We start from the raw sequence: 10,235 nt of genomic DNA on the forward strand, positions 1-10,235 counted from the left end.
AAGTTGTTAAAAATGTTTTCCTGTTTTTAAATATGTGTGTGCCTAAAAGGGACCGAGCTGAACCATTTGAACAAAGTTGAGAGAGAACATTACAAGGATGCTTCGGACACGGTTTATTGAAGATCTGGTTCATGAGAAGTACAATTTAAAGGCTTTTCTATTTTTATCTCTTGCTACCAATAGATGGGACCAAGAGGAAACATCGAACAAACTATGAGAAAACTAATTCTAACCAGTACGTTCAGAGAAAAGATGTTCGCAGTTACCCAAGGCTTTTAATTTTATGTTAAAATCAAGTAAAACAGATATCAAAACAGATGTTATGTTTATCAATATGATTGGAAAATTAATAGTTCCAGTACTACATAATGCACTTATACCGTTAGGCTAATAAAAGAATGCAATTAAAAACAATGTATTCAATAATATTTCATATGTTAATAAATATTCCTACCTTTGACAAATAAAAAACATGTATTAAACATAGTATTTAACATGAAACAGACATCATTTTGTTTACTTTACAAATGTATATGGTAATGACAGAAAATGCTATGAAAGTAAGTTTAACGTTGATAAGAATGAATCTATCACCTTCTTTAACTGTTCTGACGGATTTTTATTGTTGCAAGTTTTTGTATAATGTTAATCCGTTCACATCAATACGTTGATGACAGCAAAATGGACTCTGTTGAGGTTGTATATGCACATAACATTAATAGTTCTTAAAACGTTTTTGTTTGAATTATTTGATTTCATTTAGCAGTTCCTAATAAAGTTTGTAAATTAACCCTGTGTCAAGTTTTTCTTTTCCACAAACGAGAAAAAAAGCAAAAAAAAAAAAAAAAAAACAAAAACAACAAAAAAAAAAAAGAAAAGAAACAACACATTTAACCTGCTTATCTCGGCAATTTAAATCGGCTAGAATGGCAAGTACATTGAATTGTACGACGTTTGTGCCTTTAGAAGTGTATGCATCCTTTTAATATATGAAATCATTTTAAAGGTTAAAAATATACTTTTTACTGATATATCCTGCACACTTTTTCGATCACCTACGAGGCGCGGTCGGAATATATCCGGACCTTTTGCTCTTCTGAAAAACCGTTCGATATTTTGACAAAAATTCTATTTATTCATTTTTAAAGTATTCCCCACCTACGTCTATACACTTATGTCATCTTTGTAGGAGCTTTTGTATTCCCTCTGCAAACCATAAAGTAGACCTACTGCTTAGGTAACGATTTACAGATGAAATCAAAGATTTCTTGGTCTCATATGTTTCCAGCGAGCCTTGTTTCAGTTCTTAAAACATCTTAAAACAAAAGTCGCAGGGGGCAAGATCTGGGCCGTACGTAGGGTGGAACAACAGTTCCTATTTGAAGTTGATTAGTTCTACTGCAGATGAGGCAGTATGAGAGGGGACATTGTCATGAAAAAGAATGACATTTTTGCTGAGCTAGTCTAGGACGCAACTTTTTCAGTGGTTCTTTGAGTTTTCTTTTCAAAACAACTTCTGAATATTATCTAGCAATCACAGTTTGACCTGTTGGCATGAAGCGAGCAAGTACTATTCCTCATGAATCCGAAAAAAAAGGAACAAGCATAACCTTGCCAGCAGAGGGAGACAACTTAAACGTCTTGGGAGATGGGGAACAAGCTCGTTTCCTATGCTTTAATTGAGCTTTTGTTTCAGGTTCAGCATAATGAACCCACGTTTATACCCAGTGACAATAAAGTTCAAAAACTTAATTTCATCACTGTTAAAACGCCGCAAATGTTCTGTTGTCATGGTCACATTGGATGGCTTTTGGTCTTCTGTCAGCTGTTTTGGCACGCATCTTAAACTTATTTTGCTCATATGTAATTTTGCGTGTAAATTTATGTGCCGACGCTTTACTGAGTCTTAACTAATTAGCTACCTCCTGCAGTGTCAGTCTGCGATCTTTGTTGTCAAAAACTTCAACATTCGCCACAATTGTAGGGGTAACTGCGTCAGCGGGTTCCCGCCCGCTTAGCTCAGTAGGTAAGAGCGTTGGTCTACGGAACGCGGGGTCGCGAGTTTGATACTCGGACGGGGCGTATGTTCTCCGTGACTATTTGATAAACGACATTGTGTCTGAAATCATTAGTCCTCCACCACTGATTCATGTGGGGAAGTTGGCAGCTACTTGCGGAGAACAGGTTTGTACTGGTACAGAATCCAGGAACACCGGTTAGGTTAACTGCCCGCCGTTACATGACTGAAATACTGTTGAAAAAACGACGTTAAACCCAAAACAAACAAAACAAATTTCTTTGACCGTGGTTTGTCCCTCACGCTCGTCCTGCCCACTTGTGAAAAACAGCTATAAAAGGTTGAACAGGATATGCAGGTTTTAGAAAAAAAAAAACTTTTCTGCAGTCTTTGAAAAATGTGGCAAGGTATTTCGTCTTCTAAGAGCAAGAATTTTATTACAGATCTCTGTTCCTGTATAATTATGTTTATGTTACAGTCTGTCGACTTGCCTTTTCTTATTTTCCGATGCGGACATCGTGAATTTTATACAATTTTTGAACAATAAGATAGTTAAAAGCAACTGAAAACGTCCAATATATATCCGAATATCCCCTTCAATTTCTACATAATTTCAGTGAACTATTAATACAGAATGTAAGTTGAATAAAAGAAAAATCTGTATTTAGTAGACATAATTTTTTGACGTGATGTAACCAAAGAAAAATGCAGAGTGAACAACTCTGACTAGATAGAAACAGGAAATAAACATATCCAATATCCAATACCCTAAGACCAAGTTAAACCGTTAGCCAATCAGAGGAGGAGAAACGCAACGATATCTTCTTGATTTTAAACGGGAAAAAGTTCAGTTCTCAATAATTAATCACATTTAATGAAACAATGAAATCGCCTAAATTGCAATTGGTATTGGAAAGCTAAGAACCAGTTATTGCAATACATAAACCCAAAGATACTCTAGATGAAAGTTGTTTCCATTTTGTGTAACTGCCTGATAATATAACAGTATAATCTACCACTGGTTGTAGATGCAGATGGAAAGTACTGGCTCTCGGGTAACTGGCGGCAACTGAGCTTTACAAAACAATTACATTCGAAGCGGATCTATAACCTGTCACGTACCATTTAATTCTTGATACTCTCGTAAATATCCAGTTTAATATTATAAAAAAAGTTACATTAAAAACTTGTATAGCCATCAAATGTCAAATGCTATATTCGGTTTGGAATGTGTTCTATGTGCACACGCGGTTAGTTTCTAAGTTTCTGCAATATTCCATTATACGTAAATACAACAAAAAGTTATCAAAATTTTAACACGACTCGATTTGATTTCCAGTTAAACAAAGAAGGAAATAAAGTTCTGTATATTCTGCGATAAACAACGGTTGACGCGCAAATTGACGTCAAATTGCCACATGACGTCCGACACATCATTCACGGTAAATGAAGTCAAGCATAATATTTATTAAAACTTGTACAATTGTGCATGTCAGAATGAAAACAAGCAAGCCTTCTTTATGATTTATCGACTAATAACAACGTTCATCGTTCAGATGCTTAAGTATTAAACCTCTCGGCTAACGCCCTCCGTGGTTCAATTCCTACGCATCTGAACTCTGAACCGTAGTAAATTATTAGTATTAGAATTACGCAGCGAAGGCACTCTAACCTCATTTTGACCTTTGACCCGCGGTCTCGAACTGACCATGATGCCGGACAATTATAAAAAATAAGAAAAAAACAGGTTATCCAGGTTGCTTTAACTTGACAAAACCTTACCAGTTAAAAAAATGAGAGCAAAAATTCTAAAATATATAAAAATAATTAACTATAAAATGTTACCTTCCTGTAGTAAATATTACTTCCGAATTTCTTAATTATATACTTAACTATTATACCGCAGTTAAACTGACGATTTATTGTCGCATTCCTTTTATCAGCTTGTTATTTGCAATAATCATAAAGCGCACCGGCATTCAACCAATATTTGTTTAAAAAAGTTTTGAATTGATAATACTTGAAAATGACACCGGTGTTGATAAATAGTTTTTGTGAAACAGTTTAATGAGAATTACGCAGTAATCCGTACTGCACTTACATTGACTTTAGTATAGAACTTTCGCAGACGACATATGTGTCAGTTTTTGTTGAAACAGTTTATTGAGAAATTACGCTGTAATTCATAATAAATTTTAAAACCATTAAAACGTATAGATAATAGCTTTGAAAATGGTGACACACTGTGTGTTTACATTAATAATATAAGTAAAACAGACGATTAATTGCAATTCCTTTTAGATAAACATTTATCGAGGAGTTGTTTTATACAACATATTTGATCTTATTTTCAATTAGAAAGTATATTATTCGGGTAACACATATAATAAAAACTTTAAAACCCAAAAGGTAGTTCCCCCTTAATTCAAAGGATACAGTTTCATCTGAATATAGTATAAATTTGATGTAACTGCCCATCAAAAAGCATAAATGTTAATTCTGTAAATGCTGAATCGTCAGACGGTTGAATATCAAACATTGTTCCTGTTTTAGTAGGAATTTTAATTTTTGTGTGGCTTATACATAGATATTAACATATCAGTGTCAAAGTCCTCAGCTGCCTCAGCTGTTTATTTACATTATCAAATAAACCAAAAAGTAAAACATCATCCTAGGCCTAATATTTCGCCACCTACATAAAATTGATATTTGGCTATTAGTCGTTTTACTTTCACCCCGGGGAGCTTGCCACCATTTAATAAAATCTTAATATCTATTATATAAGTTTTCCGGTTTTTTTGTCTATAAACACACACTCAAAAGCATATCTAGTACAATCTATTTTATATTCTTGGTTTTGTGTTTATAAAGTCTTTATAATCTACGAAAATTCCAGGATCTTATTTCAAAATATATTTAAATAGTTCAGATCGCCATATTTTTTATATGTTGAATGTATCCATGCACCACGACGGTCAAAATCCTTTTTTCATTTTGTAAGTAATCAAAAGTATGATTTAAAAGTATATCAAGAGAACCACCTATCAGTTTTTACTCTTCCGCTAAAACCCATTTTTTTTTCTATTTCCTGTCTTTCTTTTTAAGTTTACGAAATTATTTCAGCTAATCATCAAGTCCGTTTGTTGTAAGCAAACTTCAAGAAGCAGATAATTTGGTCAACAACGCCTTTTGGTTCTAGCTAATATGATGTTATCTTGTTTTTAAAAAAAACAATTTTTACTTTGTAATTTCTTGGGTAATATGTCATAACTTACACATACGTATATAGCTTAGTATTAGGCAGTAAATTTACTTGGGTATTTAGCAGTGATTGATCTCCTTTTTTACTGTATATTTCCAACTACAGAGTCCAAATCATTTTGATAATATTTTTAATTTTATCATTAAATTATTATCAATAAATATTCATAATTGCTCTTCTTGTTTAGGCTGATATTTCAACTACAGAGGCCAAATCATATTGTTATTTTTTTAAATTTGATCATTAAATCATTAATAACTTCTTGTAATTTTTTTTTTAATATTTACATAATTCTGCTATTTTAAATTGGTGGACGGTGTCAACAATACTAATCCGAATTTTCGTGAATTTGTTTTTATTAAAGTCTCTAATTTAGAATTAATTTCTTTTTAAAAGTATATCTAATGCTGTATCATGATCATCACCTCTTTGTGAAGCTGCCTTTCCAATTCAGATTTATATTCTGCAAATTTATTTGAAAATGTATCGAGTAAATCTTGAATTCCCTTTGCCCATTTCAGTATTTAGATTTAAATTATTTTCTGTTTCAGAATTCTAACTGATAACATTTTTTGTACTTTTTTTTCCTCAGCTTCAATAATCCTTTCTTATAGTTCTTCATGTTTAATCATACTATCTTTTAATTCTTGAACTTGAATTGAATTAAAAATGTTTAAATTACTCGAATACTTCTTTTTATGTTTGTCCATCTCTGTCAATCAGATTTCTCTTCAAGTACTTTATAATAGAATCAGTCATAGCTTTCATTTTCTTTCTTCAATTTACCTTGTAATAGATAAATTACTAATGAATTCTTTATAATAATCTTTGTTAATTTCTCAATATTCTTTACTTCTACTTCACGTGTTTGTTTATAGATTTTGATATCTTTCACGATTATAGTCAGCTATTACACTTGAAACTTTTTTAAACCTAATTTCGTCTTGAAACTCATCGTTGGTTTTATCTGATTTCCTAGTGGATTATTTTCATTACCTCCTACATCCCATATCTAATCTCTGTCATTGTGTTATCAAGTTCCTTATTTCTGTGAAGATACGATTCCGTTTCCTTTTTTAAGCTTTTTGAATTGTTTTTTAGTAGCATAATCACTTAAATCAATATCAAATTTAACTTACTTATACTGTCAGGTTATGATTAATTTGTTTTACATCATTAAAAACTCCCATATAATAATTATTAAAATTACCAGTAAAGTTTGGTCAATATATAAGAAATTATCTTATTGATTGTTGCATTAGCAAAGTATCACGATCTATATTTTGTTCATCACAAATCCTATTATTTAAATTTTAACCGACAATCAAATAAAATATAAACGTGAACAGTTAATCCGAATATCCTTTGGTGTTATATAGTAAGACTACTAAATAAATAACAACAACAGTTTTGGTGCGTCCCTGAATAAAGTATTTTGTTATTTCATTTTTGAACCTTATTATCTTCACATATAGAAAATCATCAAATATTACTACTTTTTGTTTTTTCCTGATTCAAGATACCATCAAAGGTTCAATTTGGTCGGGATCACAGCTGAATATATCCAAGTATTTCATTGTGGATCCTAATTTACTCTTTTTTGCAATTTGGTTTTTAAGTTGTTAATTAAATCTTGATATTAGATTGTTCTAGGTTTTTAGCATATAAGTATAATTTTAGTCATAATATATAAGAGGTTTTCTGAAAGTATATGCATTCATGTATTTGTTTTTCCTCCAGATCTGACGATCCATATATTACATTCTAAAACATGAATTCTGGCATAAAAGAATAAATTGTTTTAAGTTATTGGATTTACACTTTTTGTATCATAATTTGGAATTTCCATTATATAATATTACATTATTTTTACATTATTTTACAAATCTTTACATTATTTTTACATTATTTTACATTTCTTACATTATTTTACATTATCTTATATTATTATATAAATGCAATCAAAACTTAATGAAAGAAAAATCAGAAATAAAATTAGTTGGGCAAAAGAATGAGAGTCCTCTTTTAGAGAAGAAAAAATGAGAGAAAAAAATAAGAAAAAAAAAAGCTACAAATCGGATATGTAATACTGATATTTATAAAAGCCAATTACTGAAAAATAAGAGATATCAAAAAGGGAACAATGGGTAATCAAGTCTATTTAAAAGCATTAACACCCTTGAATATAAAGGAGCCAAATAGCGTTACTTCCAAAAAGTTTTGTTTGAAATAAAATACAAGAAGTAAGAAAAACGACCCCAAAAAATTGACATGGATAAAAGGGAAAAAAGAACCGCCACCTAACACCACCTCCGGGACTACACACCCATTACAACCATTACAACTACATCACCACCAAAAAGCAAGACTGAAAAGAGGTTCATAAAATACTGGGAAGATTATAATAACAGAGAAAAAAAAAAAAAAAATTCCTGAAGATCAATGGGTTTGATGATAAAAGAATGTGTATGAAGAATCATAAGAGAATTGGGAATCATATGACCGAAAGAAAAAAAAAAATACATACAGTAGATTTAGATGCGCTGATTATTGTATAATGATGTTTTAGAAAGAATATAAATTATAACAACCCGTCCTGACATGATTGACTTTTTTACTGTAACAGATGAATCTAATCGAGATAAAAATAAATAAGCCAGCTCTTGAAGCTACAATAGATAAGGTTACTGAAGATATTAAAAATTAAATGGTCCGATAGCAAAGCAAATCAATATCCAAAAAGAAAAAAAAAAAAGAAACCAAATACGCAAGAAAAAATACGAAAAATTTAAAAATAAGATCCAAGAGATCAACTCATAATTACAAATACCGTATAAAATTTATATCTTGGTATCTGATCGTATATTATAAAAAAAAGAAAAGGCAAAAAAAAAAACACATAACCCGTAATAAAAAGTTATAAAAAAAAAATATAGCCAAATGGACAATACGGTAATTTAAAATGTATTAAACTTAAATAAACTTTATTGGTCACAATAAGTTAATTGCTAACGATAGAATAACTGTAAAATGAAGTAGATTAACACTAAAGAGATGATGAATAAATATTATTTAATTAAAAAGGGAATAAAAAGATAAAAAACAATAATAAAAAGCATTCCTCAAACAAATCATACAATAAAAAATATTCAAAGAATCACGCAGAAAAGTCAGGATTACCTATCAATTAAAAGATCTTTAAATTTAAAAAAAAAAAGCAAAAGAAAAAAAACAAAAAAAAAAAAAGTACTTAGTGGACAATGTTATGACGTTTTTGTCCATGAGATATCGCATACGAATTGGTTAATGAGTTGGAGTTAATTTGTTGGTACAATAAGCAGGAATAATAATGAAGAACTAAAAAAAAAGGTATTTGAATAAATTGATGAACTATAAAATAATTAATTCTCTTTTAAACCATAACAACCATGAAAAGTTATATAAAAATTATTTTTTCTTGAAAATGTATAAATGGAACAAAAAATATAATAAGTTCGGAAACAGTTAAAGGGATAATAAAAAAATAACTCCGAGTTAATTTAACACATCATATTTAGTCGTTTCTTTAATTTTAGATAAAAAATAATACAATTTATGTTTTTGGTTTTGGATAGTATATAATAACCACAATTGGACCTACTCTTGGTCATTAAATATTAGTGAGGAAAATGACAATAAAAGAAGAAATCGTTATCATAATGGAAGGATTGGAAAGAAAGATATAATTTACAAAATGTTCTACGTTACACAGATTATTATAATATTATATTAGGGAAACATTAAATATAGTAATGATGATTTTTGAATTTGAAATAAAAAGAAAATTGCTCCAATAAGTATTTAGGAAATTGATTTAAGTAGTTTTATAATAAATATTTTGATTTCAATTACAGATAATTTTTATTTTTAACGGATTAAGTTGATTAAGGGGGGAAATATCAACTTTTATCATAACATATTGCTTGGATTTGAGGAGAAAAAATAATTATACAAAAAACTGAATGGGGAACTAAACACCAAATAAAACAACTCTGTTGATACAATTTAACATTCATTGTGATCTTAATAGATAATTCATCCACCTTGTTTGAATGGTAATATTAGTGATATTATAATGCTTTAATATTACTGCAGATTTCAGATTCACAGCTTGTAATTCTTTAAAAATCTTGAACCCCCTTTACAAATATAACCACAAAGAGTTGGATATACTGAAATTAATAAATAATTATAAATTCAATTTAGAATATCAATTACAAGATTTTTTTGGTAGAATAATGAATTTTTTAATGAGGTTGAAAACAAGTTTTACACTAATTTTAAAAGAAATTATGAAATTATTAATTGTAGTTTTATATATTGTACAAAAAAGTTTATGACAACAATAAAGGAATATTTATTAATGCAATGTTGATGGTCACACAAGTAGAAGAAATCATACACAAACTGGACAGTTTATACTATGACCCTAAAAACGTTAAAAACGAAGCTATCAAAGATCAGGGCCGCATCTCTTCAATTAAGCACACTGAAAAAAAGCATTGGAAAACAACAGTAGTAAGCAGCACTTGAAAGTGGAACAAAAAAAAAGGTTGGCAAAACGAGAAGTTGGAAATTTAGCTGCAGCAAAAATGTTGAAAAAACTTAAAAAAGTACACCTGCTCACCGGCAGTTGTAAATTTAATAGCTACGGAATACCAAGAAAAGAATAATAATAGTAAAAAATAAGTTATGGAGGAGGAGATAATCAATATGAGAAAAAATAGAAAAGATTGTCAGGAAAAAAAAAAAAAAAAAAAAACAAAAACAAAAAAAAAAAAAAAAAAAAGAAAAACAAAAAAATCAGGGACATTAGGCTCGTGCTGGAAACTTTCAAGGCCACAAAAAAACGTATTAACAGATTAATTTATAAAAAAAAAAAAAAAATAAAAACTAACTAAAAAAAATAAAAACTAG

Source organism: Mercenaria mercenaria, chromosome 8 (assembly GCF_021730395.1).
Source record: "Mercenaria mercenaria strain notata chromosome 8, MADL_Memer_1, whole genome shotgun sequence".
Lineage (NCBI taxonomy): Eukaryota > Metazoa > Mollusca > Bivalvia > Venerida > Veneridae > Mercenaria > Mercenaria mercenaria.